Genomic DNA, 22,040 nt, shown 5'->3' with positions numbered 1-22,040 from the left:
TTTTATTTTGTAAATTGTATCACTATGGTATTAATAAACACAAGTTTTATTTTTATGTCTTTAAATTTATCAAGCTTTTCCTTATATGATCTCTGCTTATTGTGTTTGTGTGTGTGTGCATGTGTGTGTGGGTGTGGGTGTGTGTACATGTGTTTAAGAAAATTTTCTTTACCTTGATGAAAATACTCATCTATATTCTTTAGAAAACATTATTATATACTATTTATAGAAGTTCATTGTTTGCCTTTTACATCGAGGTCTTTAAGACATAGAGATTATTTTTTAGTACATGTTATGAGGTAGAATTCCAACTCCATTTTTTATTCCAAATAGACAATTATGTGTTCTAACTTCTTTTAATCAAGTGTTTCCCCACAAGTTTGCATAAATCATGTTTCTGCTTTTTTGTTTCTATGCTCTCTCCTCATTTTACTACGTTATTTGTCTATTTCTTCACCATTGAGCTACTGTATTAATTATTGTAGTAATAAATTTTTGATATACAAAAAGGCAAGTCTCCTCACTTTGTTCTGTATCTTGATTAATTGCTTGTTCTTTATTTTTTGCTCATCCATATACATTTTCAAATCACTTGATCAAATTATACATACACACAGGCTTGTTAAGTTTTTATTAGAATTACTTGAATCTATTATTACAACACTGAAACTTCTAATCAATGAACATGATATATATCTCCATCACTGGATACTTTTTCAATATTTTCAAAATGTTTTATTATTTTTCCATTAAGAGCATGCATAGCTTCTCTTAAGTTATTCTGACATACTTTATATTCTTTGTATTGTTATTGTGATTACCTGTTTTGGCACGTACATAAATGTGACTGATTTGTAGATATTGATGTTCTTTAGCCAAAAGGTTGCTAAATTCTGTGATTATTTTATAATGTATTTGTATTGATAAAGTCATAGTAATGTTTAACATACACAATCATATCACAAAAATAAGAATTTTTAAATTTTTCTAATTATTACCTATTTTATTTCTTTTGTGGCTTATTATTCTAACCGAGTCTGCCAGAGGTTTAGGTACAATTTTGAAAAGTGCTCATGGTCATCTTTGTCTTATTCCTGATATAAAAGAGAACATTTTCAAAGTTTCACAGTTAATTATGATGCTTCCTAGAGGATTTTGTTTTAGTCTATTACTAATTTGCTACAAATTTGTATCATAAATGAACCTTCAATTTTTACAAATACTTCTGCCTTTCCTGAATCATTATATGGGGTTCTCCTTTAATCTGCTGATGTAATTAATTACATTGATTGATTATTAAATGCTAAACAAAAGTTGCATTACAAGATGTTTCCAATATGTTTATGCTATCTTTTTACATAATTCAGGCTTTGGTTTATTAATATATTATTTAAAATTTTTGAAACAAAAATGCATTTTAGCACTTTTCTTTCAACTACCCATTTTATTTTTTAGTATCAAAGTCATTGTAGACACATAAAATGAGGAAAGTTTCTTTTTTGTCCATATTGCATAAAATATTCTTGACTATTTTGTATTTAATATTATTTTTCCGTTAAATGGTTGGGTACACAAAAATAATCTAGTGACTAGAAGTTATTTTACTTATTTGTTTCTGTGAAAATATGTTTACCTGCACATCCTGCACATGTACCCCTAAAGTTAAAAGTCTGAAATAAAAAAATATTTTATTGTATTAAAATATGTATTTTTATTTTTTTTTATTTATTTTTTTTTGAGACGGAGTTTCACTCATGTTACCCGGGCTGGAGTGCAATGGCACGATCTCGGCTCACCGCAACCTCCGCCTCCTGGGTTCAGGCAATTCTCCTGCCTCAGCCTCCTGAGTAGCTGGGATTACAGGCACGCACCACCATGCCCAACTAATTTTTTGTATTTTTGGTAGAGACGGGGTCTCACCATGTTGACCAGGATGGTCTCGATCTCTTGACCTCATCGTGATCCACCCGCCTCGGCCTCCCAAAGTGCTGGGATTACAGGCTTGAGCCACCGCGCCCGGCCTAAAATATGTATTTTTAATTTATTTATTAAATATTAATAAAATACATATTTTAATAAATACATGTTTATTTAAATTATTATGTATTTATTTTTAATAAATATTTATTAAATGAATATTTTAAAAATTAAAATTTAAAATATTTATGTATTTATTAAAAATAAATATTAAAAATATTTATGTATTTATTAAAATACATATTTTTGACAAAATTTTTTAAATTTTAAAATATTTATTTAATATTTATTTATTAAAATGCATAATACTTTTAATAAATATTTTTAATATTTATTCATATTTATTAAAATACATATTTTTTAATTTCAAACTTTTAACTTCAGGGGTACATGTGTAGGATGTGCAGTTTTGTTAAATAGTTAAACATGTGCCATGGTGATTAGCTGCACAGACCATATATCATCCAGCATCCATTAGCTATTCTTCCTGACTCCTGATGCTCTCCCTCCTCCCAACCTCCATGCTCTGACAGGTCCCAGTGTGTCTTGTGCCCTTACGTGTGTCCATATGTTCTCATCATTCAGTACCCACTTATAAGTGTGAACATGCTGTATTTGGTTTTCTATTCAATTGTTAGCTGAGGATAATGGCTTCCAGCTCCACTCATGTCCCTGCAAAAAAGCCATGATCTCATTCCTTATTACAACTGCATAATATTATATCATGGATATGTACCACATTTTCTTTATCCATTCTATTATTGATGGGCATTTAGGTTAATTCCATGTTTTTGCTATTGTGAATAGTGTTGCAATGAACATACATATGCATGTGTATTTATAATAGAATGATTTACATTCATTTGGATATATACTCAGGAATGGGATTGTTGGGTCAAACAGTGTTTCTACCTCTAGGTCTTTGGGAAATCACCACACTGTCTTCCACAATGGTTGAACTAATTTATACTCCCACCAACAGTGTAAAAGCATTCATTTTTCTCCACAACCTCACCAGCATCTGTTGTCTTCTGACTTTTTAATAATAGTCATTTTGACTGATGTGGAATGATATCTCATGTGGTTTTAAGTTGTATTTCTTTAATGATCAGTAATGTTGGGCTTTTTTTCATATGTTTGTTGGCTGTATGTATGTCTTCTTTTGGGAAGGGTTTGTTCATGTTCTTTGTCTACTCTTTTGATGAGGTTATTTGATTTTTTTTCTTGTAAATTTAAGTTCCTTGTAGACGCTGAATATTAGACCTTTTCCAGGTGAGTAGACAGCAAAAAGTTTCTCCCATTCTGTAGGTTGTCTGTTCACTCTGATGATAGTTTCTTTTGCTGTGCAGAAGTTCTTTAATTACATCTCATTTGTTAATTTTCCCTTTTGTTGCAATTGATGTTGGCATCTTTGTCATGAAATCTTTGCCTATGCCTATGTCTTGAGTGGTACTGCCCAGATTTTCTTCTAGAGTTTTTATAATTGTGGGTTTTACATTTAAGTCTTAAATCCATCATGACTTGATTTTTGTATAGGGTGTCAGAAAAGGTCCAGTTTCAGTTTTCTGCATATGGCTAGTCAGTTTTCCCAGCATAATTTTTATTAAATAGGAAATCCTTTCCACATTGTTTGTTTTTGTCAGTTTTGTCAAAAATGAGATGGTTGTATGTGTGCAGCCTTATTTCTGGGTTCTCTATTCTGTTCTATTGGTCCATGTATCTGTTCTCGTACCGGTATCATGCTGTTTTGGTTACTGTAGCCTTGTAGTATAGTTTGAAGTCAGGTAGCATGATGCCTCCAACTTTGTTCTTTCTGCTTAGAATTGTCTTGGCTATGTGGGCTCTTTCTTGTTTCCATATGAATTTTAAAATAGTTTTTTTTTTTTCTAAGTCTGTGATGAATGTCAATGGTAGTTTAATGTGAATAGCATTAAATGGCCATTTTCAAAATTGATTCTTCCTATCCGTGAGTGTGGAATGTTTTTCTATTTGTTTGTGTCACCTCCGATTTCTTTGAGGAGTGCTTTGTAGTTATCTTTGAAGAGGTACTTCACTTCTTTTGTTAGCTGTTTAACTAGGTATTTTATTTTTTGTGTGTCAATTGTGAACAGAAGTTCCTTCTTGATTTGGCTCTCAGCTTGCCTGTTATTGGTGTGTAGGAATGCTACCAATTTTTGCACATTGATTTTGTATTCTGAGACTTTACTGAAGTTACTTATCAGCTTAAGATGCTTTTTGGCTGAGACAAAGGGATTTTCTAGATATAGGATCATGTCATCTACAAAAAAAAAAAAAAAAAAAAAAAAGACAATTTGACTTCCTCTCTCCCTATTTGAATAACTTTATTTCTTTCTCTTGCCTGATTGCCCCAGCCAGAACTTTCAATACTATGATGAACAGGAGTGGTGAGAGAGGACAACATTTTCTTATGCCAATTTTTCAAGGGAAATAACTCCAGCTTTTGTCCATTCAGTATGATATTGACTGTGGGTTTGTTACAAATAGCTTTTATTATTTTGAGGTATCTTCCTTCAATACCTAGTTTATTGAGAGTTTTTGACATGAAGGGATGTTGAGTTTTTTTCAAAGGCTTTTTCTGTGTCTGTTGAGATCATAATGTGGTTTTGTCTTTAGTTCTGTTATGAGATAAATTATGCTTATTGATTTATGCATGTTAAACCAACCTTGCATCTGAGGATGAAGCCAACTTGATTGTGGTGGATAAGCTATTTGAAGTGCTACTGGACTTGGTTTGCCAGTATTTTGTTGAGGATTTTTGCATTGATGTTCATCAAGAATATTGACCTGAAGTTTTCTTTATTTGTTGTATCTCTGCCAGGTTTTGGTATCAGAATGATGCTGACCTCACAGAATGAGTTGGGGGAAGTTACTGCTTTTCAACTGTTTGAAATAGTTTCAGTAGGGTGGATACCTGTTGTTCTTTATATCTTTGGTGAAATTCAGCTGTGAATCCATCTGGTCCTGGGCTTTTTGTGCCTGGTAAGCTATTTATTATTGCCTCGATTTCAGAACTCATTATTAGTCTATTCAGGGATTTCTTCCTGGTTTAGTCTTGGTGAGGTGTATGTATCCAAGAATTTATTCATTTCTTCTAGATATTCTAGTTTATGTGCATAGAGATGTTTATAATATTCTCTGATGGTTGGTTACATTTCTGTGGTATCAGTGGTAATTCCCCCCTTGTCATTGCTAATTGTGTTTATTTGAATCTTTCCCCTTTTCTTCTTTATCAGGATAGCTAGTGGCCTATTTATTTTATTGATTTTAAAAAGCAGCTCCTAGAATTACTGATTTTTGAAGAGTTTTTTTTTTAATCTCTATTTCCCTCATTTCAGCACTGATATTGGTTATTTCTTGTCTTCTGCTATCTTTGGGGTTTGTTTGCTCTTGGTTCTCTGGTTCTTTTAGGTATAATGTTAGGTTATTTACTTGAGATCTTTCTAGCTTTTGGATGTGGGTATTAAGTGCTATAAATTTCCCTCTTAACACCTCTTTAGTTATATCCCAGAGATCCTAATCCTAATATGGCGTCACTTTGTTCTCCTTAGCTTCAAAGAACTTCTTGATTTCTGCCTTAATTTCATTATTCGCCCAAGAGTCATTCAGGAGCAGGTTGTTCAATTTCTTTGTAGTTGTGTGGTTTTGAGTGAATTTCTTAATTTTGAGTTCTAATTTTATTGCACTTTGTTCTGAGAGACTTAAGATTTCAGTTCTTCTGCATTTGCTGAGAAATGTTTTACTTCTGATTTTGTTATCAATTTTAGAGTCAGTGTTGTGCAGCAATGAGAAAAAAATCTATATTCCTTTGTTTCAGGGTAGAGAGTTCTCTAGATATCTATCAGGTTCACTTGATCCAGAACTGAATTCAGGTCCTGAGGTGAGGTCCTATATATCTTTGTTAATTTTCTATCTTCATGATCTGTCTAATATTGCCAGTGGGGTGTTAAAGTCTCTCACAACTATTGTGTGGGAGTTTAAGCCTCTCTTAAGGTCTCTAAGAACTTGCTTCATGAATCTCGGTGCTCCTATATTGAATGCATACATATTTAGGCTAGTTAACTCTTCTTGTTGAATCAAACACTTCACCATTATGTAATGTCTTTCTTTGTCTTTTTTGATCTTTGTTGGTTTAAAGTCCATTTTGTCAGAAACTAGGATTGCAACCCCTTCTTTTTTCTGTTTTCCTTTTGCTTTGTAAATTTTCCATCATCCTTTTATTTGAGCTATGTGTACCTTTGCATGTGGGATAGGTCTCTTGGAGACAGCATACCATGGGTCTTGATTCAGTATCTAGCTCGTCATTCTGTGTCTTTTAATTGGAGCATTTAGCCCTTTTACATTTAAGAATAATACTGTTATGTATGAATTTGATCCTGTCCTCATGATGTTAGCTGGTTATTTTGCAGACTTGTTTATGTGATCGCTTCATAGTATCACTGGTCTGTGTACTTAATAGTGTCACTGGTCTGTGTACTTCAGTATGTTTTGTAGTGACTGGTAATGGTTTTTTTCTTTGCATATTTAGTGCTTCCTTTACAAGCCTGATGGTAACAAATTCCCTCCGCATTTGCTTGCCTGAAAAGGATTTTATTTTTTCTTCACTTATAAAGCTTAGTTTGGCTGGATATAAATTCTGGGTTGGAAATTCTTCTCTTTAAGAATGTTGAGCATTGGTCCCCAATCTCTTCTGGCTTGTAGGCCTTCTGCTAAGAGGTCTGCTGTTGCTCTGATGGGCTTCCCTTTGTAGGTGACCTGGCCTTTCTCTCTGACAGCCCTTAACATTTTTTCTTTCATTTCAACCTTGCAGAATCTGATGATTATGTGTCTTGGTGATGATCTTGTAGAGTATCTTACTGTTGGTTCTCTGTATTCCCTGAATTTGAATGCTGACCTCTCTTGCTAGGTTCTCTTGGATGATATCCTGAAGTGTTTTCCAACTTGGCTCTATTATCCCATCACTTTCAGGTACCCCAGTCAGTCGTATACTCTGTGTCTTTACATAATCCCATATTTCTCAGAGGTTTTGTCAATTCTTTTTCATTCCTTTTTCTCTATTCTTGTCTGCCTGTCTTAATGCAGAAAACCAGTCTTACAGCTCTGAAGTCCTTTCTTCTACTTGGTCTATTCTCCTATTAATATGTGTGATTGCATTGTGAAGTTCTTGTGATGTTTTACAGCTCTAACAGGTCAGTTATGTTTCTCTTTAAACTGGCTATTTTGACTGGCAGCTCCTGTATTGTTTTATCATGATTCTTAACTTCTTTCCTTTGGGTTACAATGTGCTCCTTTACCTCAACAAAGTTCATTATTACCCACATTATGAAGCCAGCTTCTGTAATTTCAGCCATCTCAGCCTCAGTCCAGTTCTTAGCCCTTGCTGGAAAAGTGTCGTGGTCATTTGGAGGAAAAGGGGCACCCTGGCTTTTTGAATCTTCATTGTTTTTGTGTTGATTCATTCTCATCTTTGTGGGCTTATCTATCTTTGATCTTTGAGGCTGCTGACCTTTGGATAGGGCTTTTGTGGTTTTTCTTTGATGTTATTGTTGTTTGTTTGCTTGCTTGGTTTTCTTTTAACTGTCTGACCACTCTTCCATAGGCCTGCTGCAGTTTGCTGGGCATCCACTCCAGACCCTAGCTGCCTCAAAATTCTTTCCATAACTAGAGATCTCACAAGTGAAGGCTGTAAAACAGCCTGATCCTTCCCCTGGAAGTTCCATCCCAGGAAAGTATTGAACCATTGGCAGATTGAATGTATCTGTAGGAGGTGGCTGGAGACTCAGCTGTGAGGTCTTACCCAGTCAGGAGGAACAGGATCAGGGACCTGCTTAAAGAAGCAGTCTGGCTGCTTTTTGGTAGAGCAGCTGTGCTGTGTTGGGGATCCTTTCATCCCCTGTTGGTCTGGGCTTCCCAAGGCCCACAGGCTGGACTGGCTGCATAGCCAAAATAACCAAAGTGGTGGCCTACTCCATCCCTCAGTCACTTGGTCCCAGGGAAAATTTGTAACACTGTGAACCCCATAGAACTCAGGCAGTGGCTGGAAACTCTGGCCGGAAGGACCTGGCTGGGAGGACCCACCTGATGAGGGGGAGTGGATCAGGGTCCCATTTAAAGTGAGTTATTTTTTAATCATCATAAAACTATTCAGGAATTCTGTTCTTGAGTTGCTTTTGTTAAATTGCATTTTTCAAAGAATACATGCAGTTTATCTACATTTGATGTTTTTGACATAAAGTTGTCTTCAGTGTCTTATTATATATTTAGTATCTATTACAGCTATAATTATCAATAGCATTTTCAATTCTGTATTAATTGTCTTCTCTTACTCTCTCTCTCCATTAAGGCTGCTAGAGGTTTATCAATTTTATAATGCTTTCAAATAATGAAGTTTTGGTTCCATATGAATTTTAGAATTTTTTTTTAGTTCTGTGAAAATTTATGTTGGTATTTTGATGGCAATTACACTAAATCCATAGATTTCTTTGGGCAGTAGATGAAAAATTCTCAATATCACAATCATCAGGGAAATGTAATTTAAAACCACAATGAAGTACCACCTTATTCCTTCAAGAATGTCCATTATTCAAAGTGAAATACATAGATGTTGGCATAGATGTGTTGAGAAGTGAATGTGTATACAGAGTATGAAAATGTAAATTAGTACAATCTCTATGTAAAACAGTATAAAGAGTCCTTAAAAAGCTAAAAGTAGACCTACCGATGGATCCAGCAATCTCACTACTGGGTATCTACCCAAAGCAAAAGAAGTTCTTATCTCAAAAAGACACTGGAACATGTATGTTTATAGCAGTACAAGTCACAATTGTAAAGATGTGGAACCAACCTAAGTGTCCATCAACTAATGAGTGGATAAAGAAAATGTACACACACGCACACACACACACACATCATGGACTATTACTCAGCCATTAAAACAAACAAAATAATGTGCTTTGAAGCAATTTGGATGGAGCTGGAGGCCATTATTCTAAACAAAGTAACATAGGAGTGGAAAACCAAAAACTATATGTTCTCACTTATAAGTGGGAGCCAAGCTCTAAGTATTCAAAAGCAAACAGAGTGCAATAATGAACTTTAGACACTCAGAATGGGGAAGGTGGGATGAAGGCAGAGATAAAAAGCTACACATTAGGTACAATGTACACTACTCAGGTAACACGTGCACTAATACCTCAGAAATCACCACTAAATGATTCATCTATTAACCAAAAACCACTTATACCCTAAAAGCTACTGAAATATACAAAAAAACAAAGTTTGGCCTTTGCTGATGATAATCTTTATTTCACATTTCTCTTCTATTTTATTCATTTCTGCCTTTTATCTTTTCTTGTTTCTAGTTTCATTGCCATTATTCTGATTTTTCCCTAATTTCTACAGATAATTAATTTCTTTTTTCTACTATGAGAATATGAGTCTAGATTTTCCCCTTTAGCTGTGCTATAGCTATATATCATCAATACTCATATGTGCTATTTTCATTATTGTTTGATTTTAAATATTTTCTGATTTCTATTTTTCCTTTTTTTCCCATATCATGTGTTTATTTTCAAATATATGTATGTTTTTGAATTAACTTTATTTATATTAAATTTAATTGCATGAAAGTCCAAGGATAAGGTCTTTATGATTCAAACTTTTGAAATTGGTTGACACTTTATAGCCTGGTGAATGGCCAACTTTCATAATGCTCATTGTGCAATTTAATAGATGTATTCCGCTACTTCTAGGTACAATGTTCTACTACATTCTTAATCTGAAACTAGTTAATTGCATTAGTCTTGTCTTTTGCTATATTAATAACTGAAAGAAGTGAATTATAGTTTTCTACCAATAACTTATATTTTTTAATTTGCCTTAATTGGTTTTAACCTTCTCTCACCTGGCTTTGAATGTCGACTATTGTCATTTTTGTGGGATTCATTTACTAATTCTTTTCCTAGTTATTCCACCCAATTATGCATCTCCAAACAATATATTTTAGTTCTGCCTAGTTTTGAAATTCATAAACTGTATTACACAGGATGTATAGTGGTGTGACTGGCTTCTTTCTCTCAATACGCCCCTTCATGTTTAGGAAGCTATATTTTTCTTTTTTAATTGATGTATATTGCTCTGTTTTATGACGATGCTATATTTTATCTATCCACTGAAGTGTTCAGAACATTATCAATTTATCATAATTCTGGGTATCCATGCTCCAAATATGGATAAAAACGGCTTTTTTTTTTTTTTTGCTAGTGCTCAGGATAAGTTTTTTTTTTTTTTTTTTTTTTTTTACGCCCACCCCAGGATAAGTTTTTACAGCACCAGTCAGCACCAATGTTCAGAACAGGTGATTTTCTTTGGCCTTTAGAGTGGTTAGTTATTACTAGTTTGCCTTTTCTTACCTTGTGTTTTTATGTCCTATCCTCTAAGCCCCATGAAACACAGACTCACTCAGTTTTGTAAATGCCCTCTAGGGAAAAACCAGCTTCAGTGTTTCACCCATTTCTTTTGGTATCAACCTTAATTTAGTATTCGTCCTGTTTATTTGTCTATTGTCAGCAACCTGATGTGTATAAGATGTCCTTTTTATAATACCCAAATCATGGTTGCTTTTAGAGGCTCCATCTTACTACTTAATTCACCAGATTACAAGAAAATGTTAACTCTGTGCACTTTTTCATTGTGCTCTTGTGGCAATTTTTAAAATAGACCCACATTATTTTTAGAGTCCTCCCACTGAAAGATAGGGTCTATATACCCTCTTCTTGAACCTGGGCCCTTTGATTGTTTGAACACTGGAATAAACTGCACGTGCTAACTTCCAGGCCCGAGTCTTGTAAAAATGGCAGCATGCATTTCTCATCTTTTGGGACGTTTGCTCTTTCAAATTACCTTATATGTGCAACAATTTACTTTGTGTAACTGGCCTACTAGTTGACTTACTGGTCAATAATCTCAGTCACTGAGCCCAGCAACATAAAGTCATGGTCTCAACAATTATTCTACATATATTGCATAACCCATCAGTGCAGTAAATATGTACCAAAGAAGTCATAACATTTGCAAAGAAAAGACACAGATACTTTTAAGAGTGTAATTAATTACTTCATTCATATTTAATATAAGCAATGGGGCTAAAAATATATTGAGCATCAAATAATAATATAAAACATAATAAACAGGTTGGTATTTTTAAAGCATATATTATTTGTGAAAGAAGTCTTTTGAAAGACATAAAGTGAAGGATCACTTGATATGAAATAAATATAAAAGGCAAATAATACTTGTCTAAAGCAGTGATTCTTACTGTGGTGATTAGAATCTTATAGGGGTTTTTAAAAAATACAAATAACCAAATCCCATTAATACCCAAGAAGGGAAGATTTTGATGAACTGGTTAAAGCAGTGGTTCTCAAAGATGGTTGAATATTATAACTATTTACGGACACTTAATACAAATTTTCAGTATGTATTTCAGGCCAATTAAATCAGAATCTGGGTGTGGGACTCAGGCTGCACCAGTACTTTTTAAAAGATCCCCAGCTTTTCCATTTTTATCCAAAGTTGAAAGCTCTCATCTAAAATATCTGACTGACTGCATATATTATTGTAATACAAGAAAAATACTTTTAAAATTAAAAGTTCTATATACTTAACTGTATTTGTATTTCCATTATCAATAAAGTCAAAATTAATATAAAATTTGAAAAAACAAATTATCCTAGAATGAAAAACTCGGTGATATATAGAAAATTTGAAATGAAATGGTGTATTTAACTTGGAAAAATTAAGAAAGCTTGTTCAATCTAGAAAGTGAACTACTCAATTCAGCCTAAAGTCAGAACCTAACATGAATTAAATACTACAAAAATGTGTCTTCTCTCTCAAGTAAATGAGCAAAATGTAGAATGCATTCCACTTATTTATTAAAAAAAAGTGTAAATCATCTTTATATTTTAGTCATTAATTTAAACGTTTGAGACATAGTAGTGAAAGAAATTAAAGAAGACCCCAACCCTCCTCACATAATCAAATGGGGAGATAAAAAATAAAGAAAAATCTCATGCAAATATCTGTGTAATGACAAACTGTGAAAGGGGCTGTGAAGGAAAGATTCGTGGATCTATAACACATCTTACAGAAGAATTTGGCAAAAGTAACATTATGTTCATTATGCTAGCTTTAAGGCCCAAGGTTTAAGGAAGTGGAAGCTTCTACTCCCTGTCTATCCAGACCCTCACTCTTGAATTTCAGCTATCTTGATGTAAGGAAGCCAAAGCAGCAGTGAAGAGACATACATGGGGAAGAACCAATACCTCTAGGCCATACCTAACAGCAAATGCCCACTTGTCAGCCATGCGCATGAGCAATCTTGAAAAGTCAATCATAGAGCCCCGCCTCACTTCCTCCAATGTGGGGATCAAGAAGGGCTTCTCAGAAAGTTTGTCTCTAAAGGGGGAGCAAAAGGTATAGCGTGTACAGAGACCTCTGGAAGAAAGCGTGCTTACAGTTAGGGCCTATCTGCAAGCCAGCATGTTTTAATTGGGCAATTAACTGGATTATATGCATAACTGATGAATATTACTCAATATATGTTTTAAGTTAGAAAATAACGGAAACACAAATATGCTTTATATCAAACATCACTATCAACAGAACACACAATGGTATCAAAGAAAAAAGCAATATTTACTTTAAAATGTGACTAATGGTAGATAAAGATGAGTTAAAAGATATTTTTTAAATCTACTCTTTAATTTTCATATCTAGCCTTTTCACTAGAATATTATTCTATATTTTTAAACCACAAATAATGGCTATTTTGAACCAGCAGAAGTATATAACACCTATAAACTTGATTTTTTTCTGCTATTATTTTGAATTATAAGGAGATGGAGAAGTCTTATCAACTTCTATGAAATACTCATATTGAGTTGAGCTTTGCAAGTTCAAATAGTCCTACTTAAAAATTGAGTTTTAACTCACTGCTTACAAGTTGTACGCTCACTGTTCTAAGCATATCCTTGCATATTGTGAAGTAAAGGGGAAGTGGAAAATAAGTGAGGCATCATCACCTTATTCAGCTCTTTGTCTGCAATTTAGAAACAAATATATGTTTAAATGTCTTCCTGTCCATGTATTGTCCTCTTTCTAAGCACTTGCCAAGATGTTACTAAAACTAGTGATACAGTATTAAGACTCAGTGCAAATCCTCACATGATGGATTAAAGCACAGAAGTAGTCAGACCTTATGATTTCAGACAGCTTCTGCAGCTGTTTCTCTTTGATACACCAATGAGATGAATTGAGCATGCATTTTTATCGTTTTCAACAGTGCTCAAATACATCCATGACATATCAGCTCTTTCTAGAAAGCCCAAGCACTCTCCTAGGCTCACTGAGGTCTTCCATACTGGTAAAAAAATATTATAATTTCCTGAGTTAAGTACTCAGCTACACAATAGTTCATGCTTCCCCCCTTTTTTAATGTGCCCCATTGGGTATTAATAGTGTTCAGATTTATTTTCCATAATTTAGAGCTTGGCTTATAAAATATTAAAATGCTTATTAATGTTTGGAAAAGTGGCAGAGGCACTAATATGTGTTGCAAGCAGCACATGGCCGTACTTCAGCCACATACTAATCAGCCACACATATAATATACCTTGATTAAATTTTGTCTTTATTGTTCAGAAGGCAAATGGAAAAGAGGACATAGAAACACATTTAAAGATGCTTAGGACAAGCCAGTGTTTATCTGAAACTTTAATCATTACCCCAAACTGGTCAAATGATACTTATGAATGCATATTACATACAACAATTTTAAAAGGTTTCTTATCTTCGCATACATAAAAAGAAAACAGTGGCTCCCATACCTTACTAAAAAAAAAACAAAATAAAAAACATATGCTTTCAAATTATGAATCTTCTGTGTTTCTCAGTCATCATTATCAGATACACTTTTTTCTCCCCAAGAATGATAATGAGTTCAACTTGTTTCATTCACCCTTTTTGACTGATACCTATAAGTTGCATTTGCAAAATACTTAAAAAGATTATAGATATATTGTCTGCCCACAGGGTAGTATGGCACATCTACAGTGCTATGTTCAGAGGGTCCCACTAATCAAAAGCTAAAATTATTTTGCAAAATCATACACATAGTATGTAATATCTATATTTCTAAAAATAGAATACACTAGTAACACCGTCTTTTACATTTTGATGCCAATCACCAATGTAATAGTCAACATTAAGCAAAATGAAGAATAAATTAAACCAGTCTAAAGAATTATTTTGTTTTGTTAATTTTAGGAGGATAAATTTATAAAAACATGCTTTAAAGGGCTTTTGCAAATAAAAGTGCTTTTGACCTATTTGCTACTTAATGATCTACGCTGGAATAGAAGATAAACAGAGTGAGAAATTCAGCATAAGGCAAAATAAATTCCCCATTACTGGAATTTTTTGGAGCATACTGCTAATGCTCTAATTTCTTCCACAACCTCAATTAATAAATTAATCACAAATAAGCACATCTCTCCCATATATTCAAGTGGCTAAGGTCAATTTTGCATTTCTCCTCTGGCCAACCCACTTGCTTCCACTGTGAGAGTATATCCTGCCTCTTATTACTAGTAAGGGACACTGGAAAACTGTTTCACCTTTATGAAGCTTAATTTTTCAGTCTTTCAGGTAGAAATAATAGCACCTACCTCAAAGGATACAATTAAATGAGACTGTTTAAAAAAATCACAAATTACAATGTAATTCTTTTAAGAAGTATTAGCTTTTATTGGATGGTTACCCTAACTCCCCCAATTTCATATGTTAAAACCCTAATCCCCAGTGTGATGGCATCTGAAGAAAGGGCCTTGGTAAGGAATTAAGTATTGAAGGTGGAATCCTTCTGATGGGGTTAACGCCCTGACAAGAGAGACACAAGAAAAAAGCTTGCTTCCTCTCTGTTTTCTACCATGTGAGGACACAATTAGAAGAGAGCCAGCTGCAAAACAGAGGGTAGGCATCACCAGGCACTCTACTGGCACCTTCACTTTCAACTTCCAGGCCTCCAGAACTATAAGAAATAAATATTTGTTGTTTAAGCCACCTGTCCAAGAGATTTTGTTATGGAAGACCAAACTAAGATATATAAAAAGCAATAATTTCTGATAATTACATTTAATATTTTCATTAATCTGAAATTTTGTTGTAAGAATTACAAAGGGCAGAATAGAAATTAAGGCATTACAAATATCAATTAGATAATTTGCTATATCTCCTAAATCACAATGCTACATATATGAAGACTTTCTGTGTTGATGCTTCTTTTCATTAGGGAATGTATTTATATTTCAGATGGATTTTGTTTGCTTTTAACTGGAGTCCACAGATTAAGTTCAATATTCTTGAGAAGTACTTTGTAAGGAAATTGTGTATTTATTTTTTTAGCACAGGGTCTCGATGGGTCGCTCAGTTTAAAGTGCAGTGGCGCAATCATGGCTCATTGCAGCCTCAACCTCCTGGGCGCAGGTGATTCTCCCAATTCAAACTCTCAAGTAGCTGCAACCACAGGCACATGCCACCACACCTGGCTAATAATAATAATAATAACACCTTGTAGAGACAGAATTTCATTATGTTGCCCAGGCTGGTCTCAAACTCCTGGGCTCAAGCTATCCTTCCACCTTGGCCTGCCAAAGCGGTGAGATTACAAGCATGGGCCACCACACCTGCTTGAAAGGAAATTATAATGTGATTTTCACTCAGAGAAGATTGACAAGCCATCTTTGATCACAAATATATGTGTATATATCATCACCTTTCATATATATGGCCATATATATTTATATGTGTGTATATACATACACATATGTGTATTAGGTTAATAAATATATTTTGTATATATATCTTTTTTTGTATACATACACACACACACACACACACACACACACACACACACATCTTCTGATCTTAACTGAGCAAGATTGGAGTTTCAAATGAATGCACACAAGCACGCAAGGTATTCCAATTACCACAAATAGTTGGGTAACTAGTTGCAAGTGCACTGGCAGGAATTATTAAGAGGAAGTGATCTTCCATGAAAGGAGTATCCTGACTGATGTCTGTGCATTGGCTGGCACTATTGTTGATGAACCATCAGAATATGAATTATGGAATAACTCAAGAGACTCAGAAATTCCTGTTTACTCTTTGAGAATGAGAATTAAATTTTTATTGATATGAAATCTACTGTGAATAATAGATATATTATGAAACATTGGCCCAGAAGGATTAATATGCACTACATTTTTGTTGTTTATCTACTGTTTTATCTTAAGCCCTGAGGCTTTCATTGAGACCAAAGTTAAACAAAATCAAGAGATAGAAAATGTCTCCTTCTCTCTTCCACTCACCCCACACACCCTACTTCTGTCTCCCCCTGCCCCCACCAAATAGATTAGAGAAGCACCATCCCTACTGTACATAAGTAAGTTAAAACAAGATGATGGAATTTTTAAATTATTAAATAAGATACATAAATATATTTTGTTCACTTTATATTTACTAAGAAGATATTTTGCAAGTATATGACTGAATACTAAATTTATCATCAGAAATATCTGCTAAAGGACCTTGTTATTTTCTATGCAGTATATACTATATGTATAACATTTCTCTTTAAGTTTACATATAAAAATATATAACTTTATAATACCAGCCATTCTGAATTTGCTCTTATTTACATAATTTCCCTCCATATTGTGATAAATTTTAAAGCATTTACTATTATTGAAGCTTTTATTAATATTCAGCAATATTTATTAACCTTTGAGAAGTCACTGACCTCATTTAAGAAGGTAATGAAAGCCATTCCAAGAAAAATGCACACAAACACAAGCACACAGACTTTCCTACAATGCCAAGAAGCTCATACATATGCTGCAGCTCCTCCACAGACCAGGCTGATTAGACTTAAGAAATCCTGACCAAAAGCTATTTCACCCTGAGGCTACATAGCCTTCATGCTTTTGAAAGTCGACAAGGCTTTAAATCAAAGGATATGGGTTCCTACCCAAATTCCGCTCCTCAATTAACTTTAATATTCTCATTTATAAAATGCGAAGTGGCCTCTTTGGTCTCTTCCTACCTAAAATTCTCTGGGTATAGGCAAAGAATAAGCTCCTTTAAGAAGAAAAATAGCTCTATTTGAAAATTACAAAAATAAAATCATATATAATATGAGCCATGTTTTTTTTTCTATAGTTTATTAATATAAGAAACCTTGAAAAAATATATATATGCTATCTAAATGTTGTTAACAAACATGACTTTATAGCTTTTGAAAAGTACATTGGGTCTTAAGGGCCATATTTACAAATGATTACATGAACCATGCTTGCATATTAATTTGTTTTCTTTTTCAGGAGTGTTTTAAGGATATTAAATAATTAATTAATTGAGTAGAAGTATATGGCTGAATTAAATATTGAGACAATACATTCATTTTTACAACTGATACTATCCTTTGAAAATAAGTGTTAATATTTGAAAGGAACTGCCATTGACTATTGATACCGACCCAGCTTTCACACTAACAAAGGAATTACATATAATGTCATCAACAAATCTGATAGTCTTTGGTTGTCTTAGCTTAATTTTAAACTTGAAAAGTAAGGAGTGAGCATACTTGCTTTTGAGGATGTCTTAATACTCATATCTTCCACTGACTTCAAATGTAATATTCTGAGCACAGGAAGTAGATCATAATGTGATAGAATCTAATTCTTTCTCCCCAGAAACTGAAGGAAATTTCCAGAAATAAAGAAAATAAGAGAGAATGTATTTCACTTGCAAAAATGTTAAGGAATTTCTGTGAGATACAGGACACAAGAGACCAGAATGAAGGAAGGACTCATTCAAAACTCTCATCCTGTGAGAGAGTATCTTTGCTGGAAATAAGTGAAAGGCACCGTCCCAGAATGTGGAATGTGAAACCTAAAAGTCATAGCAGGCAAAGTGGGCAGTGAGCTTATGGGAGGAGCACATCAATCCCACAGTCACTGTATAAAATATCCTTGAATCAAGATTTTATGACAGCATTTTTTTCTACATTACACATGACATAAAGATAGTTTTGTCAGTCAGCGAAGTTTTGTCAGTCACCATCATTTTCAAATTTCAGCAATCGTGACAAGCAACAATTAGAAATACATTAGCTATCTGTATCAACTGCCACTTTAATTAAATTCTGGACCACATCTCTCTCCATTTCACCAAGTAGTTAAGTTTCTAAAATATTATCATGAAAGTAACACAATTCTAAATTTTACACTGTCTGTGCTTCTTGGCCTATTGGATATAGATTGATATCCACAAGATTCTGAGGAATAGCTTTCAACTCAAATTTCCTTTCAATCAAATCTGAGAATGTATAAATGTTCAGATCCTTTCCTTTAAGGACATAGAAATGGAAACAAGTCACCATACTTACAAAAGATAAGCACTGTGGTTCTGTATAGGACCTGTTTGAAAATTCTGTCTCTCTGAAATAAATGGTAAAAAAGAAGAGAAGGGAGAAATATGTAGAAAATTTCTAGTGTTTTCAAAAATAGTCAAAGCAGCATTGCATCTGAGAAATTAGGCCAGCAATTATGAAGAGAAAATAAATTGAGATCATTAAAGAGAGTATAAATATGATGAAATGATCAACTAACTTAAAAAATTTATGAGAGACAATAGCAAAACGTTGAATAATCAACAAAATTAAATTAGCCAAATAAAGCACAAATATATTCTAAAAATTCAAAAGAAAATGATAAAGAGAATAAAATAATAAGAAAAATTTAAAACGGAGAGCAGATTCAATCTACTTGTAAACAAGAATCACAAAAAAGGGAAAGCAGATTTTTGAAAGTTGGTGAGCCTGGGTGTTTAAACCCATGATCCTGTACCAGGAATCAAAGCTGTGGTGTAGAACAAATATTATGGACCCTGAGATCCTTCACAAATGAGAACCATTTCAGTGGAACTGAAGTCTGCATCTTACATTAGTTACAGGAAAGTGAGAGAGAATCCAGACTTTCAAGACAATGGGAGTAGACACATGCACACACAAATATGTGTGTGTTATATATCTGAAATAAAATATTATAGGACTGAAAGCGAACATATTGATCATTCCAATATATGTAATTGGACATAATACACCTATTAGAAGAATAAGCAAGTTGTTCATATAAACTAACAAAGCAAAATCTAATTATATACCTCATAAGACAGAAAGATAGCTAGAGATATAATAAATGCAAATAAAGAGAAAGCAAGAGTCAAAATCTTTTTATCCAACACAATAAAACTTAGAAATAAAGAAATGTTAAAAATGACAAAGGATACTTTATAAAACTAAGACAATTCACCATGAAAACACAATAATTATTACTATTTTTGAATCCAATGAAAGCAACAACTTTCATAGAGCAGAAACTTTAGTCTTACTGGAACTAAATATTAAAAAACAAATGATAAACACCACCGTTCTCTCACTTGAAGATGGAAAAAGTGGGCAGGATACTTAGAGGAGTAGAGAAAACCTAAGCAACACCATCAGTGAAATAGGTCTCATAGATTTATATCCAGTTATTTCCTCAACTGTAGTAATGCATAGTTTCTAAAAACCCTAATTTACAAAAATTGATTTTAGTAGAGAATAGAAAAGGTTGTAAAAGATCCTCTACACCCCTTGAAAGAGAGAGGAAAAAGTGGGAGACAGAGTTGGTTTTACCAGAATTTTCATGACTAGATAATTCTATTGCTGTTTGAGCTGTTCAAGTAAAAAAAAAAAAATTTAAGTTATTTTTATGAGACAAATATGATGTGACTTTGAACAAAAACATGATCACACAAAAAGGACAGTATTGATCAGTCTGTCCCACAGATATTAGGGCAGAAATCTAAAATATTAGCCAAGTGAATCCAACATCATATTAAAAATTAATATATAAAGATCATGAGGGGTTTATTCCAGAAGTGCAAGAATGGATCAATATTAAGAAAGCCATTAATTTAATCTATCACTGTAATAGATCTAAGAAGAAAAAGCATTATGAATGTCTCTTCAGATCTTATAAGCCACTTGACAACATTCACAATCCTTTCATGTTAAAAGCATTCAATAAAATAGAAAGTTACTTCTTAGCTTTCCTAACACACACACACACACACACACACACACACACACACACACACACACACACCATTATTGCACATTAGGTGAAATAATAGAAGTATTCCTGCTAAAGTAAAACAAAGAAAAGGATTCTTACTATCTTCACTATAATCAAACATTGAACTAAAATAATTGACAAGTGAAAGCAACTAAATTCAAGAATTTTTAAAGGGCCACATAAACTCCTATTTATGGGAAAATTATTATGTATCTATAAATTTTCTATCAAAAATATTAACAGAAAAATTGTTATGGCTGGGCACAGTGGCTCAGGCCTGTAATCCCTGCACTTTGTGAGGCTGAGGCAGGTGGATCGCTTGCAGTCAGGAGTTCGAAACCAGCATGGCCAACATGGTGAAACCCTGTCTCTACTAAAAGTACAAAACAATTAGCTGGGTGTAGTCGTGTGTGCCTTTAATCTTAGCTATTCAGAAGACTGAGGCAAGAGAATCGTTTGAACCCAGGAGGCAGATATTGCAGTGAGCCGAGATCAGGACACTGCACTCCAGCCTGGGTGACAGAGTAAGATTCTGTCTCAAAAAAAGAAAGAAAAATTGTTATAAAAATAGGGAAATTAAGTATAAGAATATAAACCTAGCAGGTAAACAGGTAGCATCCCTATATAAAAACAGTAACTGAATTGAAGTAACTAAAGTAAGAAAAAGAAAAGGATTCCTACTATCCTTTTCTTTATAAAGAAAGAAATTCCACATATAATGGCAAACAAAAATACAGGTACAGAAACTGTAAGTACTGAAATACACACACACAAAAGAGACTTTAATAAGTAGAAACGTTCACCATGTCATAAAGAATAAGCAACATTACAAATATGTCCATTCATTCCAAGATAATCCATAAATTTAATTCAATTCTAATGACATTACCATCAGTTTGTTTTTTTCCTGGAGCCAGAAAAGTAGATTATAAACTTTACATGGAATAACATACTGGGAATTATTGCCAAGTTAATGCTATCACAGACACATGCACAGAAAGAGAGAGAGACAGAGAGAGAGAGAGAGAGAGAGATCGGCTTAAAAGAATACAGTATTCTGTATGATTCACTTACATTAAATTCAAGAATAGTGATAAAAAAAGGAATAGCCAAGAGAGATCCAAGATGGCCGATTACTAGCAGCTCGGGATTGTAGCTCCCAGTGAAAGCACAGAGAACGAGAGGACACCACACTTTCAGATGAATTTTTTTTTGCTGACGGACCAGGAGATTCCCAGCGGAGGAGCCCCACTGGTCGGCAGCACGGCTCTTGTGGCCAGCCGGGCGGTTCCCGGTGAGGAGTGAACGGGTCAGGTTCCCTTATTGGTCGATGTTTGGAGCTCCGGGAAGGCAGAGTCGCCCATTCAGCTGATTGAAAGGGGGACCCAGGAGGGAAGCCAGACCGGAGATTCCAGGGCAGAAAAGCACCAGGAGTCTTGGCACTGCTGTTTTGGCCGGGGCAGTGGGTTGCTTGGATTTCGGCGCTGGGAATCAACAAGTTGGACATCCACTCAGAGACCTAATTTGAAAGTCGGTAATTACGATGACAGGTGGATAGATTTACAATGACGGGAAGAAAACAGCATAAAAAGGCTGAGAATACTCAAAATCAGAATGCTTCTCCCTCCACAGGGGATCACAGTTCCTCATCAACAAGGGAACAAGGTTTGATGGTGAATGAGTGCGTTCCAATAACAGAATTAGGCTTCAGAAATTGGATAATAAGAAACTTCTGTGAATTAAAGGAATATGTTCTAGCCCAATGTAAGGAAACTAAGAACCCTGAAAAAAGGTTTGACGAAATCC

The 22,040-nt window shown here is 34.0% G+C and overlaps 1 long non-coding RNA gene across 1 annotated transcript; it reads right to left on the bottom strand.

Moving 5' to 3' along the window:
* Positions 1-880: 880 nt before the first annotated feature.
* Positions 881-21,890, bottom strand: LOC116549374. Its single transcript, XR_004267833.1, has 3 exons — positions 21,777-21,890; positions 15,147-15,150; positions 881-893 (listed from the first exon to the last, which is right to left on the bottom strand). It is a non-coding gene; the product is annotated as an uncharacterized LOC116549374 (long non-coding RNA).
* Between the last annotated feature and the right edge of the window lie 150 nt (positions 21,891-22,040).

Source organism: Sapajus apella, unplaced genomic scaffold, assembly GCF_009761245.1.
Source record: "Sapajus apella isolate SASKATOON/1434 unplaced genomic scaffold, GSC_monkey_1.0 scaffold6, whole genome shotgun sequence".
NCBI classification, from domain to species: Eukaryota; Metazoa; Chordata; class Mammalia; order Primates; family Cebidae; genus Sapajus; species Sapajus apella.
The sequence above is the reverse complement of the archived record's forward strand: the minus strand, read 5'-3'. Positions and strand labels throughout refer to the sequence as shown.